The following is a 22947-nucleotide window of genomic DNA, read 5'->3' as shown; positions in this document are numbered from 1 at the left end:
TGCGGGATTTGAAAAGCGTGTGCACCGCCAACACGTTGTCAACAGATATTTTCCAAATCTTTTCATGTTTTTGATTAAGGTGCTCACGTGATTTGATGCACTTCGCGATGTTAGACCCATTTTATCACAATATAGATCTTTATTATCAATCAGATCGTCTTGACAGGGCACCGCCATTTTGTTTGAAACAAATGCAAGTGATACAAGAGGTGAAATCTGATTGGTCCATAGGAGAGGCCTAGAAGGGACATAACTCATAATTACCACTGGTGGCGCTATGATCGAGCCCAGGAATTCTAGCCTAGTTTGGCAAGGGTGGAAACTGGACTTATAAAGTCAGTTAACTCCCTTGCCTCGGGAAGATGGTCGATCCCTGGCTGCATCATACCAAAAAAAGTTAAAAGATGGTACTTCTTGTTACCCTGGCTCTTGACGATGGGATAAAACAGGGAATGGTGTCAGTATACAGTGTCTGAGTGGGGAATATATGTTCAAAGCAACATTCAATTAAGGACTGGATTTTTTGGGTTCATTGAGGTTTGAATCGAAAAGATCGATGTGCAAACTGTATGAATCCGCGTAGCAGATTTATACAGTTTGCACATCAGTTTTTCACGTTACCAATGCAGCTAATCAGAATGCAGGAATTACAATGAACACAGTGAAAATTTAATTATTCCCATTTCGTCTCACTTCCTGTATTAGATCTACACGTTGTCAAAAGTCATTGCCTCAGAAATCAATTGTTCTTCAGCCCCCAAATAGCCAGGCTCGGTATATTGTTTAACAGCTATGACTGTTCGTCTGCCTCATCAAGCTCCACACAGTGCCAGAGAGACATTACATTACAGTTTCCCATGAGCAACTGAAGAGCACTTTCACAGCACAAAGAAGCTTGCAAAGAGTGAATGCAAACTTTAGATTTTGTTTTTCAGGACTACTCGTTTGAGACGACAATAGATTTGTTGGTGTATTTGTTGTTGAGAGCTTCACTTTAATTCCAAGCAGAATGAAGTGATTTATTTGAGATTTGTTCCGATCTCGTCATATCCTGGACATGTAATCACTTCGTGATGGAAGTTTCAACTTCAAAGAGAGACAAGATTTCAAAGAGTTTAGGATTTCAAAGGATCTAAAAAACACCTTGGCCTTGTCAGTATTTACATGTACTCAGGAAGGTCGGGTGTGGGAACTTAAAGTCACTATACAGAAGCGCACCATTGTATCTAGTTCAGAGCTTTCAAGATATTGATGAAGGTATACATCTATAATTTGATCTTTGTCGATCTAATTTATGATGCAACTATGTTCGAGGTGGTACAGTATTACAGTATAAATGCTGAATTTGAATTACGGTGATAGGATAAAGAGGTAAATGCTGAATCAGCAATATTTCATTACCAGGATATTGAATAAATGCTGAATCAGCAACATACAAATACAGAAATATTGAGCTGAATGCTGAATAAACAATTTTGACATATAAGGATATTGAGCTGAATGCTGAATAAGCAATATTTAGGTATAAGGATATTGAGTTGAATGCTGAATAAGCAATATTTAGGTATAAGGATATTGAGCTGAATGCTGAATAAGCAATATTTAGGTATAAGGATATTGAGCTGAATAAGCAATATTTAGTTATAAGGATACTGAGCTAAATAAGCAATATTTAGTTATAAGGATACTGAGCTGAATAAGCAATATTTAGTTATAAGGATATTGAGCTGAATAAGCAATATTTAGTTATAAGGATACTTAGCTGAATATGCAATATTTAGTTATTGGTATACTGAGCTGAATAAGCAATATTTAGTTATAAGGATACTGAGCTGAATAAGCAATATTTAGTTATAAGGATACTGAGCTGAATAAGCAATATTTAGTTATAAGGATACTGAGCTGAATAAGCAATATTTAGTTATAAGGATACTGAGCTGAATAAGCAATATTTAGTTATTGGTATATTCAGCTGAATAAGCAATATTTAGTTATAAGGATACTGAGCTGAATAAGCAATATTTAGTTATAAGGATACTGAGCTGAATAAGCAATATTTAGTTATAAGGATACGGAGCTGAATGCTGTATAACCTATTTTTAGTTATTGGGATATTGAAATGAATTCTGAATAGTCAGTATTTACTAAGTGATATTTAGGTCAATGCTGAATAAGCAATATTTAGTTCAGGTATCATAAGTGAGATAAATGCTAAATTTAAACTATACAGTTTGGCATATTGAGGTATTTGTTGAATTTGTCAGCAGTATACAGATGTTGAGGTGTCACTCACTTACTAACTCACTCACCTACAATCAATCACTCACTCACTCACTCTGATACAAGCACATGCTCACTCCCTCCCTTGTTCTTGCCTACAGTAACTTTAGTATCAGTGGACAAACTAAAAAAGTATGGATTTATTTGGTGATACCCCTGCTCCATTAGCCGAGCTCTGTGAAGTGTTAACCCTCTCTGCCCAACTCACACATGGCAACACAATCACATCACAAGCCATTGCCTTGATTTGAAGCGTTCCATGAGAAGTGTGATGTCTTAATCACCATGAAGTATCCTCATAAATATTTTATTTGTTTTATGTCATTGAATAGCTGTGTGGTTCAACCTCTGTGTCTGAGACAAAAGACTTGCTGTATCCCTTGAAGACAGTAAGTGAATTTGTGGCTGCATCTCCACATTGTAAGTGATTGTGATGAGATGTGTGAAGGGATTTGTCAAGACGGAGGCTGGAGACTAGCCCAACACTGTCCAGTTTCTGTCATCTTGCCACTCAGCCAGGCTGCATATTTATCTCACTATAAGCTGTAATTATCACAGAAACAAGATTTATTCCTAGAATGATCACTGGCTTGTTGAGGCATTGTGTCTGTAAACAAGCTACTAGGGGATCTTGATAAGCTGATGTGGCAGAGACACCATTACTCTGTGTAATGCTCATGATTGTTGGAGAGGCTGTACATGGATGTTAAGACTACAACAGGAGCACCACAGTGTGTCAAGGGGGATCAAGAGGCTGTATGTGGATGTTAGACTACAACAGGGGCACTTCTCTGTGTGTTAAGAGGCTCTACGTGGATGTTAGACTACAACAGGGGCACTTCTCTGTGTGTCAAGAGGCTGTATGTGGATGTTAGACTACAACAGGGGCACTTCTCTGTGTGTCAAGAGCCTGTATGTGGATGTTAGACTACAACAGGGCACCACCGTGTGTGTCAAGGGGTGAAGGGGGATGTTAGACTACAACAGGGGCACCACTGTGTGTGTCAAGAAGCTGTATGTGGATTTTAGACTACAACAGGGGCACTTCTCTGTGTGTCAAGAGCCTGTATGTGGATGTTAGACTACAACAGGGGCACTTCTCTGTGTGTCAAGAGGCTGTACGTGGATGTTAGACTACAACAGGGGCACCACCATGTGTGTCAAGAGGCTGTATGTCGATGTTAGACTACAACAGGGGCACCACAGTGTGTGTCAAGAGGCTGTATGTGGATGTTAAGACTACAACAGGGGCACTTCTCTGTGTGTCAAGAGGCTGTATGTGGATGTTAAGACTACAACAGGGGCACTTCTCTGTGTGTCAAGAGGCTGTATGTGGATGTTAAGACTACAACAGGGCACCACCGTGTGTCAAGAGGCTGTATGTGGATGTTAAGACTACAACAGGGGCACTTCTCTGTGTGTCAAGAGGCTGTATGTGGATGTTAAGACTACAACAGGGGCACCACCGTGTGTCAAGAGGCTGTATGTGGATGTTAAGACTACAACAGGGGCACTTCTCTGTGTGTCAAGAGGCTGTATGTGGATGTTAAGACTACAACAGGGGCACCACCGTGTGTCAAGAGGCTGTATGTGGATGTTAAGACTACAACAGGGGCACTTCTCTGTGTGTCAAGAGGCTGTATGTGGATGTTAAGACTACAACAGGGGCACCACCGTGTGTCAAGAGGCTGTATGTGGATGTTAAGACTACAACAGGGGCACTTCTCTGTGTGTCAAGAGGCTGTATGTGGATGTTAAGACTACAACAGGGGCACCACCGTGTGGGTCAAGAGGCTGTATGTGGATGTTAAGACTACAACAGGGGCACTTCTCTGTGTGTCAAGAGGCTGTATGTGGATGTTAAGACTACAACAGGGCACCACAGTGTGTGTCAAGAGGCTGTATGTGGATGTTAGACTACAACAGGGCACCACTGTGGGTCAAGGGGTGAAGGGGGATATTTACCAGCCTTATTTGTTTCGCCACCAGTTCTAACTCCATGACAGTTCACTGACTGAATATGCATATGTACTGAAATGATGAAGGTCATGATATAACAGAAACATACAATGACAATACATTCACCGCTGCCTTCATTGCAATATATCACATTACATTTGTCACTGCCTTCAGTGCAATATATCATATTACATTTGTCACTGCCTTCATTGCAATATATCGCAATACATTTGTCCCTGCATTAATTGCAATATATCGCAATACATTTGTCACTGCCTTCATTGCAATAGATTGCAATACATTTGCCACTGCCTTCATTGCGATATATTGCAATACATTTGTCACTGCCTTCATTGCAATATATCGCAATACATTTGTCACTTTCTTCCTTGCAATATATCGCAATACATTTGTCACTGCATTAATTGCAATATATCACAACACATTTGTCACAGCCTTCAATGCAATATATGGCAATACATTTGTCACTGCCTTCATTGCAATATATCACAACACATTTGTCACTGCCTTCATTGCAATATATTGCAATACATTTGTCACTGCCTTCCTTGCAATATATTGCAATACATTTGTCACTGCCTTCATTGCAATATATCGCAATACATTTGTCACTGCATTAATTGCAATATTTTGCAACACATTTGTCACTGCCTTCATTGCAATATATCGCAATACATTTGTCACTGCCTTCCGTGCAATATATCGCAATACATTTGTCACTGCATTAATTGCAATATATCGCAACACATTTGTCACGGCCTTCATTGCAATATATCGCAATACATTCATCACTGCATTAATTGCAATATATATGGCAATACATTTGTCCCTGGCAATGCCCATCCCTAACTAAGACAGTCCCTCCTTCAGCTTGTGTGTAACAATATTTCAAAGTAGTTCATCACTGCTAATGGACACACTTGTACAAACTTTATCTGCACTGACGATCCAATATTCACAAGCGTGTAATTAGACCTTAATATTCTAAACCAGATCTTGTATGTTTTTTTTTAAAGAACGGAGTGTAATGGAATTTATATTACTCCAGTTATACAAAGCTGCATCCAGAAAGTATTCACTTGATGTATGACACTCTCCCACATCATTGCTTTATTGATTTGCAGTACACAAATAATTCTGTTGTTAAGCCTATCAAGTTTGGTAATAGGTTAGAAAACAGTGCAGATGGACTCTAAATGCGGTTGATATTAACTGATTGTAAACAGATTTTTACATTTGACAGACAGTTATGCCAACTGTTATTTGCTCAAACCAGTTGACGTGATCGGTGATTGAACTTACATATATCATACGAGTGCCTGTATCTTCGGTGTTCAGGACATGGTTGCCCTAATTTCATGAAAAGTTTCTAGAATAGCATTTTAGATATACCGTTATATAGATGATGGGATAATTTAAGAATTGACTTTCACTTTGTATAAGTTCATTGGAGTATGAACGTTCATAGAGTGAGGGCCAAACTGAATGAACGTCGTCGCAAGCTCCGATGTTCATACAGTTTGGTCCTAACTCTATGAAGGTTCATACTCCAGTGAACTCACACAAAGTGAAAGTCAATTCTTATCATTTTTTTATCAAAATTTCTTACCTCAAAGGATGTAGGTCAAGGTCTAAACACAATTTTATTTAGTACGTGTGACTTCATGTTTACACTGACAGCCATACAACAACCAGCTATATTGTGGAGTAAAATAGTTCCTCAAAAAGAGAGGTGACATGAGCGTATGGATGCACTTCTTGCTCTTCAGAAACATCTTACGCAGCACGTGTTCAAATCATATCCTCATTAGATGAGAAAGTTCTGTAAAAAACTACCTCAGTAAGTCAGTCACAATGACAGCGCGTCATAATACATTTACATCAAGTACAAGACGTCAAAATGGCCGACACGATAAACGTGATGGGAGAGACTTCCGAAGTTGTTAATGAACCTGATCATCATTGATCAACTGGCCTTTCATTGAAAGGTGAATAAAGATGCGTCAGTGTCAGCCAAAGACATGGATCGAATCGATACTACGATAGTTTAGATGTGCATTTCTTCGTTTGTTCATTAGGATAGGCCGCAGGGAGGATATTCGTGAACAATCATGCCGTCACGCTCTCTGACATTTCTCAATGTATACTGAAACGCTGAGACCAAGAATAAAGGTTCTAAATGATCAGAAAGAACGCTTATGTATGTTTTCGTGCTAAGGAATTCCCAGGGGTTTCCCCAGGAATGTGGAAGTAGTCCATCAGTGTTTACGTCATTTCAAGAACACGATCTCGTGAAAAACGTATGAACGTCAAATTGTGTCGTTCATACACTTATGAACATCAATTTCACGGTCATGTGACCGACTTCTCATCCAATGGAAAAGCTGTATATTGTGTAAACTTCAAATTTAAAAATTATTGTATTGTAAATTAATAATTTACTATGTGTGTGCATGTAGCTTGAACAAGTACAAACAAAACATGAGCCGGGAATAGATCAGGAACAAGGGTGTCTGCTTGATGCCAACAACCCTTGGACGTCATCCACGGATTATTCTCAGACTGGGCTCCTGTCTTCCTAAATGAGTTGATGGGCGGAGGCTGATTTGTCGTTGGCTGTGATTGGAGGACACTACAAATAGCATTTTTGTTCCTCTGTATTGATTGAAAATAAATAACAAACTAAATGAAGTAAAATTGCTCTCAATAAATTAAATTCCGCAGAGCAATTGGTATAATTTTTACGTCAACACTATTTGGCTGCTGTCTGTTGGCTGTAAGTATTTGTTGGGCAAACCTTCAGTGGAACTAGCTTATTTCGTTCAGTTCATTACGTCATTAATGGCGAACATCATTGATAAATCCAATGAAATCATTTATATCATTGAATTTTCTGATGTGATTGACAAGATTCAGGAAAGATTCAGGTTTGCTGCCAGGAATACTGTCCTTCTGACAATCTGGGTAATGCTGAAGGCTGCAGTGTTGGGGAGTCTTCACATTCTCCAAAAAGTTCTTGGTGGTTTGACTAAGCAGTGCTTCCTGGGAGAAGTCCGATTCGCGTGCTGCTTTGTTTGTTTGTTGTTTAATGCCGCACTCAAGAATATTCCAGCTATATGATGGCGGTCTGTAATATTTATTTTTAATTTAATACGAGTGTAAATAATAATAATAGAGTCATTTTTATTTATATATACTCAGCAACAAAAGAAACTGAAATGTTTTATAATGACATGAAACTAACTAAAATCTTTTCTGGCATTGAAAAAATAATTTATTCAGACAAGCAGGATACATGATAAACAACTGATAAATGTTAATGGATAGCAGCATGGCCACTTAATGCGCAGGGATGTCACAAAGATGAAGAACCAATAATGTCATTTCACAAGTCAGAACCTGGCAGTGCCCCAGTGAGCTTGATAGCAGGCATGGCACCTACATCGCATTGAACCGACCACATGTGGAAAAGCATTCCAGATGAACACAGATGTGTTCCACAACTCCTGCAGTGTATGGGATAAATGTTGAAGACGTCATTCCAGACGATGTTGGACTGACCAGGAGAACAAGCAGGCCAGGGTGGAACATTAACGTGAGGCATGCCACACGAGGTCTGGCATCGTGCTGCTGGAAGATCTCCCAAGGGCCATATTGGTGAAGGAATTCAGAATCACAGGCTGGATGTTCTCATCTCATTGGTAACGTTGGTCAATAACCACCCACCAACTATGATCTCTGGGTTGCTTTTATCCCTCCCAATATATTAAAACTTAACCAAACCAATCATCCTCCATGACAAAGTTATTGGCAAAACGTTCCCATGACATCTGTACACTTGAATACGTCCATCAGATCGGTTCAGGTGAAAGCAAGATGTGTCTGTAAACATCACCTGTCTCGACTGATTGGCAATCCAGCGTAAACATTGTCTGCACCACTGTAAACGTAGTCGACGATGATTATTTGTCAAAATTGCTTGTCTTACTGGTCTCCTAGCAATGCTGTAGTAATGTCGTAAATGGCATCGAACTGTCTGTGCCAATATCCTACGGAGCCTTAGACAGTGTTGGCAGTAACAGTAGCAGGTTGGAAGAATTGTCATAGGTGGGTTAGAATTAACCTGATGGAGATAACAGGGGGTCCACCATTACAGGGTCGGTCCCTAACAGGGTTTTGTTGCTGCCAACATTGCCACATGTTCCAGATTGTGTTTCTGTGAACGTTAAACTGTCGTGTCACCTGACGTTGAGACAGTCCAGATTCCATCAGCTCTGTTACATCATTTTCGAACAAGCGTGGCATCCTGACGCCTAATTTTCCTGCAAGCTAACAATCAAGGCTGTACATGCTCCGTTGATTTGATAACTAGATGACCTTCAAAGACCAGCAGTGCTTGTGAGTTTGAACACAGATGTGATTGATGCACTCAACCGTGGTTTGCCTGTACCAGACCACTGTGTCGTCATTTCTCTGAGCTACATACAGTCAAGTCTCGTTAATCCGACACTCGTATTGATGGGAACCAATTAAATCAGTGCTATTTTGTCCCGTCAATCCGACAGACTCGCACTCCGACTCCGACATACCTAATTTGCAACGAATTACCGAAATCACTCATTAATCAGTCTCGTTAATCCGACACAGTGATCTGCGTACTCCGTGGTCATCTGCCCACAAGACAAGTACACAGGCCGTGTTTTGATGCTAGACAGGTCCTACTCAGTACCAATCCGAGTACTGGAGTTACCTGTCCCAGGCCTAATGAAAATGTCCTAATATTTGTCTGTCACAAAATCGCCGAATCTTTTACACGAATATTGCTCTAGTTTAGATTTTTACCTGTCAGTCAGCTAGACAGCAAGATCTTGTAACAAGTGATGATAATGTTATTTGCAATCATGTCGCATCTGGGCCAAAATGATTTAGATCCCTGCATCCACTCACTCGCTGACTGCCATGCTCTCGTTCCCATCTGACAAGAAGTGATAGATTGTGTAATATTGTAAGCAGTGTGGATTAGACGTTAACTGTCCATGTCAACTATGACCTTTATACCTTGCATCATAAATGAAAAATCAATTTCCACATGAACTTCAATGTTTTCTTGGTCCATCATGCCGAGAAAATCTGTCTGTCCTTATTAGGAAGACATCATGTTATAACATGTTGTTATAGCAATAGAATGGACACAGTTGGGGCACCTTAGAATATCCAGGCGATATGATAGCTTGTTAAAGTGGATCACACACACTGACACATCGTGGTAACCATGCAGCAAAGTGAATAGTAGTTGCATGGTGAACATGATGTATTACTCTGTTAACAGCTAGTTGCAGGAAAGTAGTATGTATTACACTTCGCCTGTGAACAGTTGTGAGGGAAATATTGTCTACAATAGAACCCTTAGCCAATCCAGGATCTGGTGTTGATAAGTTCGAAATCCCAGGTGTTCTGATAATGCTTTGTCAGTACATGATAGTATTTCAGCAAAGTTATAAAAGCCCACATTCATAAGACACAATACAGCACATCTGGAAAACTACTCAAAACGGTATAAAACCCACTCAACTGGTTCACAATTTATATATTGAGACCAGGAAAATATGCAAATCACACTAAAATCTTGATTCATCGATTCGCATCACAATTGAATATACAATTTGAGTGCCAATGATTAAATCAGGGATATATCTAGGATTCCAAGCTAAGAGCCTTTGGCAAGCAAGTTGGAGGAAAATATGTCATTTTGTTCAAAATGGGATTTTTTGAAAGTTCCTATATTTTTTTTATTTCTTTTATATTTGTATGTTACAATACTTTCTAAAACTGAGCATTTTAATGCCTCATTGGACCTGAGATCAGAGTAATACAAGTACACCTGACCAAACCATAACATTAGATATGATTACATTAACATGAAGGGGGCTTAATATCAAAATCTCCTCTCAGATATTTTACAACAGACTGCATTTGGTTTTCACTGGGGAATGGGGGAGCTTTGGACCCTCACACACATGGTATCTCAGTGGGCGAGCACTATAAATCGGCATCAGCCTAGACAAGTACAAGCACGCGCACCCGCACGCGCACACACACGCACACGCACACACATACACCATGGATCCGCCTATGAATTAGTATCGCTTTGATTCCAATTTTGGAATGTTTTACTTACATTGGCTGATCTGAGCAGGTGTAAATAAATCCTTGATGATAAGATGCCCTAACCATCCTGTGGTTAAAGTGACAAGGACATGCATGTATTGTGGGCTCAGTACAAGAGGCCGTAACTCCTACCAAAAGTGCGCGGATATCGATTATGCTGTTAACCTGTAGGGGTCTGAACTGCCTGTCATACAACAAATGTTGTTATACATGTCAACAGCAGTAGTACTGTGGTGTAATTGAACATTGCAGGTGTTGCGATAGACGTACATGCTGCATCGACAGAATAATCACTGACATTTACACTTACTGTATTTTCTTGTGCATAAATGCACTTGACTATAAACACACATCCCCCTGGTGTATACAAAAAAACTATCGTGTACAATGCGTCTTTTTCCATAAAATACAATTTGTATTGGAAATTTCTCTAAAGAGTAGAAGGGCCAGTGCACGGGGTAGCTCAGCGGTGAAAGCAGTTGCTTGTCAAGCCAAAGACAGAGGTTTGATTCCGACATCGGGACAATATGTAAAGCACATTTCTGATATCCTCCAGATTGTTGGTAAATTTCAACCATGAGCAGTTGTGACAAATGGTATTGTTATAAAGTAAAATCACTTTCTGTCCATCTGACTACATCTATTAATGAAAGTATTGTAGCCAATCACAGAACAAGTCTGATTTCATCCACACTTTCTTGTTGCGTCGATATCACACATACACTTCAGGATTAAAACCCCTACAAAAACTACAAGGTCTTTTTGATTAGCTGAAAACAATAGGCTTGATATTGATTGATCCAGTTGCATTTGCACACAAAGATTATTAACTAATTATGTATCGACTGTAAACAAGCATTTCTCAAAATAAGTGACACGTGTGGGGTTGATTGTCATATGATCGAGGCTCACCCACCATGAGCAGACACTTGCGTGGCCTGATATCAACCCAGCTGGCTTTTTGGATGGGTGAATCAATTTACCTCAATTTACAGGCTACATGCACCTTATGATCATACAGTTCCAGGAACCGACTTCAGGATCATAGGGACAAGTTATGCAGAACAAAGATTGGTGACAACCCATAAGTGTCTGAAAGGTATGACATCTGAACTATCAGGGTCCAGACTAACAGGGTATGACCCTATATCTTAAACAATGGGCTTTTGGGGGGGTGAGAATCACCAGTATATAACATTCCTGATATGGCCTTGTTGAGGTATATATTGTGTGCGGGGCGGTTGGGTAGCCTCGAGGTTAAAGCATTCACTTGTCACACCCAGAACAATACATGGGTACAATGTGTGAAGCCCATTTCTGGTGTCCCCCGCCGTGATATTGCTGGAATATGTGTAAAGTCGAACAGGCCCTCTTGTATATTTTCTGCTGATGGTGTGTTTCCAGTGATTCTGTTAGTGATTGCATCTAACTAGCCAGGTGAGCTACAGGCCCTCTTGTATATTTCCTGCTGATGGTGTGTTTCCAGTGATTCTGTTAATGATTGCATCTAACTAACCAGGCAAGCTACAGGCCCTCTTGTATATTTTCTGCTGATGGTGTGTTTCCAGTGATTCTGTTAGTGATTGCATCTAACTAACCAGGCAATCTACAGGCCCTCTTGTATATTTTCTGCTGATGGTGTGTTTCCAGTGATTCTGTTAGTAATTGCATCTAACTAACTAGGCGAGCTACAGACCCTCTTGTATATTTTCTGCTAACGGTGTGTTTCCAGTGATTCTGTTAGTGATTGCATCTAACTAACCAGGCGAGCTACAGGCCCTCTTGTATATTTTCTGCTGATGGTGTGTTTCCAGTGATTCTGTTAATGATTTCATCTGACAAACCAGGTGAGCTACCAACTTAATTTCCTCTCGTACATTATTCCCTGTGATTCTGTTAGTGATGCCCGCTGTCAAAGTTCTATCAGTGCAAATATCCCTCACAAGCCAACATACACCTGTCATGAATGATTAGCATATATCATCATTACGTGTGTAATTGGAACAAACTCTCCGGAGAAACCTGTATTTCGGGACAGATCAGCTCTAGTTGAATATGACTTCCCTGGCACTTATTAGCCAGAACAATCTCCCCCCGAGTAGATCAGCTGACCGATTCTGCCATGTGATTATTGATAAACGGAGAAGACAGAGGAGCTATTGATGTGGCAAGTTTCACGGCTGCGGCAAGATGAATCATACGTTAGGGAAAGTGAATTACACATTTCGGCATTTTCATTTCCTGTCGTTTATCGCTCTATTTGATAATGGATCTGTGATTTATGTAAACAAGTTTACAGCAGAAACACCTTAGTAAAATGGATTGAATTTAAATATGTTTAAAATTCGCAATCAGTCCTGTAAATGCCATGTATGCAGAACAGGACAGTTTGACACCTAAGGTGGTCATCCATTATGCAAGCAATTTAGGTTTAGTAATAGCCCGATACATCATCCCTCTTCCCTCTCCCTATAGCGTGGGGATGCCCATCACACTGTTCTGCCAGAATTGCCCTCAGAGCAACTCCAGAAATAATTTGATATTTGCAACATTTTCCAATTTACTTTCTTTCTTTTCTTTTTCAGTTGTGTGAATACCTTACATTTTAATCAAAAGTAGTTTATTAACCTTGTTGAATGGAACCCATTTTATTCAGATAATGTGTATGCCTGTAATATTTTTTCCTTTTTCTTACTGATGTCGAACGAGATTCTGGGTTATAGTTTGGCATGTTACTCATGATATCAATCACTGGTTTGTCTGGTCCGTACTTAATTATTATCAGTGTGACATACAGATGGAACATTGCTACTGAAGCAAATAGAAGAAACAATCGTAATCATATACAATATTTAATCAGAGACATGTCCTTGCGGTGGTGTGTTAGACGACATTATTCTGCCATAGACAGGTAGGAAGAGAGATGAGTATGATGACTGAGGTCATTGGAGATAACGACTGACAAGGACAATGTAAATCCTGTTTAATATTTTCAAATAATACAGCCCAGATCACTCGTTTCCTGGTCCTATTGATAATTTATGGCTTTCTCTGTGACAGAATGAGTGAGTGAGTGAGTGAGTGAGTATGGTTTTACACCGCTTTTAGCAATATTCCAGCAATATCACGGCGAGGGACACCAGAAATGAGCTTCTCACATTGTACCCATGTTGGGAATTGAACCCGGGTCTTCGGCGAATGCTTTAACCACTAGCCTTCCCGACCGGCCGACAGAACAAGTACTATGGCTTGGGAAAAGCAAGAATAATTATAGTGAGTGGTAATCGTGACAAACGTGACAATTGTCTGTGTGAAACGTATTAATAGAAGGTAAACGTATTAATTAGGAACACACCACTGACAAGAAGAAACATATGACTTGGTTTTAATTGCTTTTGTTTGGGGGAGAAGGGGGATTGAAATAGGGACTGATTACAGTCTAGAAAGATCCAAAAATGTCCTTCTAATGATCACGGCCAGAATGTTGATCCTATTCAAGACATTATAGTCATGGCAGCCCTATCTAAATTGTAATTTTAACCTTTTACTCAGCCATTTGCTTTGTATCAAAGTGAAATTTGATATGTAATATGTATAGTGTATTACCAAAACATATTTCGGTTTAATGGCGCATATAGATTTGTGGTCTCTGTACATGACCTTGACCTTCATATAACCCATGAATATTGCAATATTGTCTTCATCAGCGTCTCATCAAGAACTGCTTACAGAATGATCATACAGTTTAAATGTGAGTGTGATGTGTTGGAAAGTGGGGAATACATGGGATTATCCAGTTTAAATGTGAGTGTGATGTTGGATAGTGGGGAATACATGTGATTATCCAGTTTAAATTTGAGTGTGGTCTGGTGTTGGATAATGGGGAATACATGGCATTTTCCAGTTTAGATGTGAGTGTGATGTGGTGTTGGATAGTGCGGAAAACATGACATTTTCCAGTTTAGATGTGAGTGTGATCGAGTGTTGGATAGTGGGGAATACATGGGATTATCCAGTTTAAATGTGAGTGTGATGTGGTGTTGGATAGTGGGGAATACATGGAATTATCCAGTTTAAATGTAAGTGTTTGATAGGGTGTTAGATAGTGGGGAATATATGGGATTAGCCAGTTTAGATGTGAGTATGATGTGGTGTTGGATAGTTGGGAATACATGGGATTATCCAGTTTAAATGTGAGTGTGATGTGGTGTTGGATACTTGGGAATACATGGGATTATCCAGTTTAGATGTGATTGTGGTGTGGTGTTGGATAGTGGGGAATACATGGGATTTTCCAGTTTAAATGTGAGTGATGTGGTGTTGGATAGTAGGGAATACATGGCATTTTCCAGGTTAGATGCGAGTGTGATGTGGTGTTGGATAGTGGGGAATACATGGGATTATCCAGTTTAAATGTAAGTGTGTGATGGGGTGTTGGATAGTACGGAATACATGGGATTATCCAGTTTAGATGTGAGTGTGATGTGGTGTTGGATAGTGGGGAATACATGGGATTATCCAGTTTAAATGTGAGTGTGTGATGGGGTTTTGGATAGTGGGGAATACATGGGATTATCCAGTTTAAATCTTATTGTGGTGTGGTGTTGGATGATGGGGAATGCATAGGATTTTCCAGTTTAAATGTGAATGTGTTTTGGTTTTGGATGGTGGGGAATACGTGGGATTATCCAGTTTAGATGTGAAAGGATGTGATGTTGAATAGTGGGGAATACATGGAATTTTCCAGTTTAAATGTGAGTGTGATGTTGGATAGTGGAGAATACATGGGATTATCCAGTTTAAATTTGAGTGTGGTCTGATGTTGGACAATGGGGAATACATGGGATTATCCAGTTTAAATGTAATTGTGTTGTTTGGTATTGGATAATGGGGAATAAATGGGATTTGCCAGTTTGAATGTGAATGTGGTGTGGTGTTGGATAATGGGGAATACATGAGATTTTCCAGTTTAAATGTGAGCGTGATATTGGATAGTGGGGAATACATGGGATTATCCAGTTTAAATGTGAGTGTGGTGTGGTGTTGGATAGTGGGGAATACATAACATTTTCCAGGTTAGATGTGAGTGTGATGTGGTGTTAGATAGTGGGGATTACATGGGATTATCAAATTTAAATGTGAGTGTGTCATGGGGTTTTGGATAGTGGGGAATACATGGGATTATCCAGTTTAAATGTGAGTGTTGTGTGATGTTGGATAGTGGGGAATACATGGGATTTTCCAGTTTAAATGTGAGTGTGATGTGGTGTTGGAAAGTGGGGAATACATGGGATTATCCAGTTTAAATGTTAATGTGATGTGGTGTTTGATAGTGCGGAATGCATGGGATTTTCCAGTTTAAATGTAAGTGTGTGATGTGGTGTTGGATAGTGAGGAATGCATGGGATTATCCAGTTTAGATGTGAGTGTGATGTGGTGTTGGATAGTGGGGAATACATGTGATTATCCAGTTTAAATGTGAGTGTTTGATGGGGGTTTTGGATAGTGTGGAATACATGGGATTTACCAGTTTAAATGTGAGTGTTGTGTGATGTTGGATAGTGGGGAATACATGGGATTTTCCAGTTTAGATGTGAGTGTGATGTGGTGTTGGATAGTGGGGAATGCATGGGATTATCCAGTTTAAATGTAAGTGTGTGATGGGGTGTTGGATAGTGAGGAATGCATGGGATTATCCAGTTTAGATGTGAGTGTGACGTGGTGTTGGATAGTGGGGAATACATGGGATTTTCCGGTTTAAATGTGAGTGTGATGTGGTGTTGGATAGTGGGGAATACATGGGATTATCCAGTTTAAATGTTAGTGTGATGTGGTGTTTGATAGTGCGGAATGCATGGGATTATCCAGTTTAAATGTAAGTGTGTGTTGGGGTGTTGGATAGTGAGGAATGCATGGTATTATCCAGTTTAGATGTGAGTGTGATGTGGTGTTGGATAGTGGGGAATACATGTGATTATCCAGTTTAAATGTGAGTGTTTGATGGATGGGGGTTTTGGATAGTGGGGAATACATGGGATTAACCAGTTTAGATATGAGTGTGATGTGGTGTTGGATAGTGGGGAATACATGGGATTATCTAGTTTAGCTGTGAGCGTGGTGTGATGTTGGATAGTGGGGAATACATGGGATTTTCCAGTTTAGATGTGAGTTTGGTGTGGTGTTGGATGATTGGGAATACATGGAATTTTCTAGTTTAAATGTGAGTGGGATGTTGTATAGTGGGGAATACATGGGATTTTCCAGTTTAAATGTGAGTGTGATGTTGGATAGTGGAGAATACATGGGATTATCCAGTTTAAATTTGAGTGTGGTCTGGTGTTGGATTATGGGGAATACATGGGATTATCCAGTTTAGATGTGATTGTGTTGTGGTGTTGGATAGTTGGGAATACATGGCATTTTCCAGGTTAGATGTGAGTGTGTGATGGGGTTTTGGATAGTTGGGAATACCTGGGATTATCCAGTTTAGATGTGAGTGTGATGTGGTGTTGGATAGTGGGAAATACATGTCATTATCAAGTTTAAATGTGAGTGTGTGATGGGGTTTTGGATAGTTGGGAATACCTGGGATTATCCAGTTTAGATGTGAGTGGGATGTTGGATAGTGGGGAATACATGGGATTATCCAGTTTAAATGTGCGTGTTGTGTGATGTTGGATAGTGGGGAATACATGGGATTTTCCAGTTTAAATGTTAGTGTGATGTGGTGTTGGATAACCGGGAATACATGGGATTATCCAGTTTAGATTAGAGTGTGATGTGGTGTTGGATAGTGGGGAATACATGGGATTAACCAGTTTAAATTTTATTGTGGTGTGGTGTTGGATAGTGGGGAACACATGGTCTTTTCCAGTTTAAATGTGAGTGTGATATGGTTTTGGATAGTGGGGAATACATGGGATTATCCAGTTTAAATGTTAGTTTGATGTGGTGTTGGATAGTGAGGAATGCATTGGAATATCCAGTTTAATTGTGAGTGTGTGATGGGGTTGTGGATAGTGGGGAATACATGGGATTATCCAGTTTAGATGTGGGGGTGTGTTGGATAGTGGTGAATACATGGGATTATCCAGTTTAAATGTAATTGTGTAGTGTGGTGTTGGATAATGGGGAATACATGGGATTTTCCAGTTTAAATGTGAGTGTGGTGTCATGTTGGACAGAGGGGAATACATGTGATTATCCAGTTTAGATGTGAGTGTTGGCTAGTGGGGATTACATAGGATTATCCAGTTTAAATGTGAGTGTGATGTGGTGTTGGAAAGTGCGGAATGCATGAGAATATCCAGTTTAAATGTGAGTGTTATGTGGTGTTGGATAGTGTGAAATACATGGCATTTTCCAGGTTAGATGTGAGTGTGTGATGGGGTTTTGGATAGTTGGGAATACCTGGGATTATCCAGTTTAGATGTGAGTGTGATGTGGTGTTGGATAGTGGGAAATACATGTCATTATCAAGTTTAAATGTGAGTGTGTGATGGGGTTTTGGATAGTTGGGAATACCTGGGATTATCCAGTTTAGATGTGAGTGGGATGTTGGATAGTGGGGAATACATGGGATTATCCAGTTTAAATGTGAGTGTGTGATGGGGTTTTGGATAGTGGGGAATACATGGGATTAACCAGTTTAGATGCGAGTGTGATGTGGTGTTGGATAGTGGGGAATACATGGGATTATCCAGTTTAGCTGTGACTGTGATACGGTGTTGGATAGTGTGGAATACATGGGATTATCCAGTTTAGATGTGAGTGTGATGTGGTGTTGGATAGTGGGGAATACATGGGACTATCCAGTTTAGATTAGAGTGTGATGGGGTGTTGGATAGTGGGGAATACATGGGATTAACCAGTTTAAATCTTATTGTGGTGTGGTGTTGGATGATGGGGAATGCATGGGATTTTCCAGTTTAAATGTGAATGTGTTTTGGTTTTGGATGGTGGGGAATACGTGGGATTATCCAGTTTAGATGTGAAAGGATGTGATGTTGAATAGTGGGGAATACATGGAATTTTCCAGTTTAAATGTGAGTGTGATGTTGGATAGTGGAGAATACATGGGATTATCCAGTTTAAATTTGAGTGTGGTCTGGTGTTGCATAATGGGGAATACATGGGATTATCCAGTTTAAATGTAATTGTGTTGTTTGGTATTGGATAATGGGGAATAAATGGGATTTTCCAGTTTGAATGTGAATGTGGTGTGGTGTTGGATAATGGGGAATACATGAGATTTTCCAGTTTAAATGTGAGTGTGATATTGGATAGTGGGGAATACATGGGATTATCCAGTTTAATGGTGAGTGTTGTGTGGTGTTGGATAGTGGGGAATACATGGGATTTTCCAGTTTAAATGTTAGTGTGATGTGGTGTTGGATAGATGGGAATACATGGGATTAACCAGTTTAAATTTTATTGTGGTGTGGTCTTGGATGATGGGAAATGCATGGGATTTTCCAGTTTAAATGTGAGTGTGGTGTGGTGTTGGATAGTGGGGAACACATGGTCTTTTCCAGTTTAAATGTGAGTGTGATATGGTTTTGGATAGTGGGGAATACATGGGATTATCCAGTTTAAATGTTAGTTTGATGTGGTGTTGGATAGTGAGGAATGCATTGGAATATCCAGTTTAATTGTGAGTGTGTGATGGGGTTGTGGATAGTGGGGAATACATGGGATTATCCAGTTTAGCTGTGAGTGTGGTGTGATGTTGGATAGTGGGGAATACATGGGATTTTCCAGTTTACATGTGAGTTTGGTGTGGTGTTCGATGATTGGGAATACATGGGATTAACAATTTAAATGTTAGTGTGATGTGGTGTTTAATAGTGGGGAATGCATGGAATTATCCAGTTAAATGTAAGTGTGTGATAGGGTGTTGGATAGTGAGGAATGCATGGGATTATCAAGTTTAGATGTGATGTGATGTAGTGTTGGATATTGGTGAATACATGTAATTATCCACTTTAAATGTGAGTGTTTTATGGGATTTTGGATAGTGAGGAATACATGGGATTAACCAGTTTAGATATGAGTGTGATGTGGTGTTGGATAGTGGGGAATACATGGGATTATCCAGTTTTGCTGTGAGTGTGGTATGGTGTTGGATAGTGGTGAATACATGGGATTTTCCAATTTAAATGTGAGTTTGGTGTGGTGTTGGATGATACGAAATTCATGGGATTTTCCAGTTTAAATGTGAATGTGGTGTGGTTTTGGATAATGTGGAATACATGGGATTATCCAGTTTAGATGTGAGTGTGATGTAGGGTTGGATAGTGGGGAATACATGGAATTTTCTAGTTTAAATGGGAGTGTGGTGTGGTGTTGGATAATGGGGAATACATGAATTTTTCCAGTTTAAATGTGAGTGTGGTGTTGGATAGTGGGGAATACAAAGGATTATCCTGTTTAAATGTGAGTGTGATGTGGTATTTGATAGTGAGGAATACATGGGATTAACCAGTTTACATGTGTGTGTGATGGGGTGTTGGATAATGGGGAATACATGCGATTTTCCAGTTTAAATGTGAGTGTGATGTTGGATAGTGGGGAATACATGGGATTATCCAGTTTAGCTGTGAGTGTTGTGTGGTGTTGGATGATTGGGAATACATGGGATTATCCAGTTTAAATGTGAGTGTGATGTTGGATAGTTGGTGAATACATGGGATTATCCAGTTTGAATGTGAGTGTGATGTTGGATAGTGGGGAATACATGGGATTATCCAGTTTTGCTGTGAGTGTTGTGTGGTGTTGGATGATTGGGAATACATGGGATTATCCAGTTTAAATGTGAGTGTGATGTTGGATAGTTGGTGAATACATGGGATTATCCAGTTTAAATGTGAGTGTGATGTTGGATAGTGGGGAATACATGGGATTATCCAGATTAAATGTGAGTGTTGTGTGGTGTTGGATGATTGGGAATACATGGGATTATCCAGTTTAAATGTGAGTGTGATGTTGGATAGTTGGTGAATACATGGGATTATCCAGTTTAAATGTAAGTGTGATGTGGTGTTGGATAGTGGGGAATTCATTGGATTATCCAGTTTAAATGTAAGTGTGTGATGGAGGTGTTGGATAGTTGGGAATACATGCGATTATCCATTTCAGATTTGAGTTTGATGTGGTGTTGGATAGTGGGGAATACATGGGATTATCCAGTTAAAATGTGAGTGTGGTGTCGTGTTGGATAACGGGGAATACATGTGATTATCCAGTTTAAATGTGACTCTGATGCAGTGTTGGATAGTGAGGAATACATGGGATTATCCAGTTTAAATGTGAGTGTTGTGTGGTGTTGGATGATACGAAATTCATGGGATTTTCCAGTTTAAATGTGAATGTGGTGTGGTTTTGGATAATGTGGAATACATGGGATTATCCAGTTTAGATGTGAGTGTGATGTAGGGTTGGATAGTGGGGAATACATGGAATTTTCTAGTTTAAATGGGAGTGTGGTGTGGTGTTGGATAATGGGGAATACATGAATTTTTCCAGTTTAAATGTGAGTGTGGTGTTGGATAGTGGGGAATACAAAGGATTATCCTGTTTAAATGTGAGTGTGATGTGGTATTTGATAGTGAGGAATACATGGGATTTTCCAGTTTAAATGTGAGTGTGTGATGGGGTTTTGGATAGTGGGGAATACATGGGATTAACCAGTTTACATGTGTGTGTGATGGGGTGTTGGATAATGGGGAATACATGCGATTTTCCAGTTTAAATGTGAGTGTGATGTTGGATAGTGGGGAATACATGGGATTATCCAGTTTAGCTGTGAGTGTTGTGTGGTGTTGGATGATTGGGAATACATGGGATTATCCTGTTTAAATGTGAGTGTGATGTTGGATAGTTGGTGAATACATGGGATTATCCAGTTTGAATGTGAGTGTGATGTTGGATAGTGGGGAATACATGGGATTATCCAGTTTAGCTGTGAGTGTTGTGTGGTGTTGGATGATTGGGAATACATGGGATTATCCAGTTTAAATGTGAGTGTGATGTTGGATAGTTGGTGAATACATGGGATTATCCAGTTTGAATGTGAGTGTGATGTTGGATAGTGGGGAATACATGGGATTATCCAGATTAAATGTGAGTGTTGTGTGGTGTTGGATGATTGGGAATACATGGGATTATCCAGTTTAAATGTGAGTGTGATGTTGGATAGTTGGTGAATACATGGGATTATCCAGTTTAAATGTAAGTGTGATGTGGTGTTGGATAGTGGGGAATTCATTGGATTATCCAGTTTAAATGTAAGTGTGTGATGGAGGTGTTGGATAGTTGGGAATACATGCGATTATCCATTTCAGATTTGAGTTTGATGTGGTGTTGGATAGTGGGGAATACATGGGATTATCCAGTTAAAATGTGAGTGTGGTGTCGTGTTGGATAACGGGGAATACATGTGATTATCCAGTTTAAATGTGACTCTGATGCAGTGTTGGATAGTGAGGAATACATGGGATTATCCAGTTTAAATGTGAGTGTTGTGTGGTGTTGGATAACGGGGAATACATGGGATTTTCCAGTTTAAATGTAATTGTGTGGTGTGGTGTTGGATAATGGGGAATACATGTGATTATCAAATTTAAATGTGAGCGTGTGATGGGGTTTTGGATAGTGGGGAATACATGTGATTAACCAGTTTAAATGTGAGTGTTGTGTGGTTTTGGATAGTGGGGAATACATGGGATTTTCCAGTTTGAATGTGAGTGGGATGTTGGATAGTTGAGAATACATGTGATTTTCCAGTTTAGATGTGAGTGTTGTGTAGTGTTGGATAGTGGGGAATTCATTGGATTATCCAGTTTAAATGTAAGTGTGTGATGTGGTGTTGGATAGTGGGGAATACATGGGATTATCCAGTTTAGCTGTGAGTGTGGTGTGGTGTTGGATAGTGGGGAATACATGTGATTATCAAATTTAAATGTGAGTGTGTGATGTGGTGTTGGATAGTGGGGAATACATGGGATTATCCACATTAAATGTGAGTGTGATGTGGTGTTGGATAGTTTGGAATACATAGGATTATCCAGTTTAGAAGTGAGTGTGATGTGATGTTGGATAGTGGGGAATACATGTGATTATCCAGTTTAAATGTTAGTGTGATGTGGTGTTTGATGATGTGGAATACATGGGATTTTCCAGTTTAGATGTGAGTGTGGTGTGATCATGGATAGTGGCGAATACATGGGATTATCCAGTTTAGATGTGAGTGTGATGTAGAAATAGAGAAAGACAGAAATGAGAATTTTTGTCTACGAGGGAAAACATGTCAAGGTTTATTAAAATCATATATGCCCTGGGGTCATATTGGAGCTGGGCAGTGAATGAGTGAGAGGCAAACACACGCTACGGGTGAGAGAGGTTTATTCTGCCAGTGGATTTATCTATCTAGGATATACACCCTGAAACATATTAAAGGAATGATAAGTAATATTAACAATATACATAATGCAGTCATCAACATCACAGTATTACAAACCG

The 22947-nt window shown here is 39.7% G+C and overlaps 1 protein-coding gene across 2 annotated transcripts in view; it reads left to right on the top strand.

Annotated features, from left to right (window-relative positions):
- The window catches only part of LOC139473870 (potassium voltage-gated channel subfamily KQT member 1-like), a 147243-nt gene that overhangs the window by 106415 nt on the left and 17881 nt on the right, over positions 1-22947 (top strand). The gene's annotated exons all lie outside the window — the stretch shown is intronic.

This window comes from Haliotis cracherodii, unplaced genomic scaffold (assembly GCF_022045235.1).
Source record: "Haliotis cracherodii isolate W230 unplaced genomic scaffold, xgHalCrac1.p SCAF_3, whole genome shotgun sequence".
Taxonomy (NCBI): Eukaryota; Metazoa; Mollusca; class Gastropoda; order Lepetellida; family Haliotidae; genus Haliotis; species Haliotis cracherodii.
Note: the sequence above shows the minus strand (reverse complement) of the source record. Positions and strands in the feature narration are given on the sequence as shown.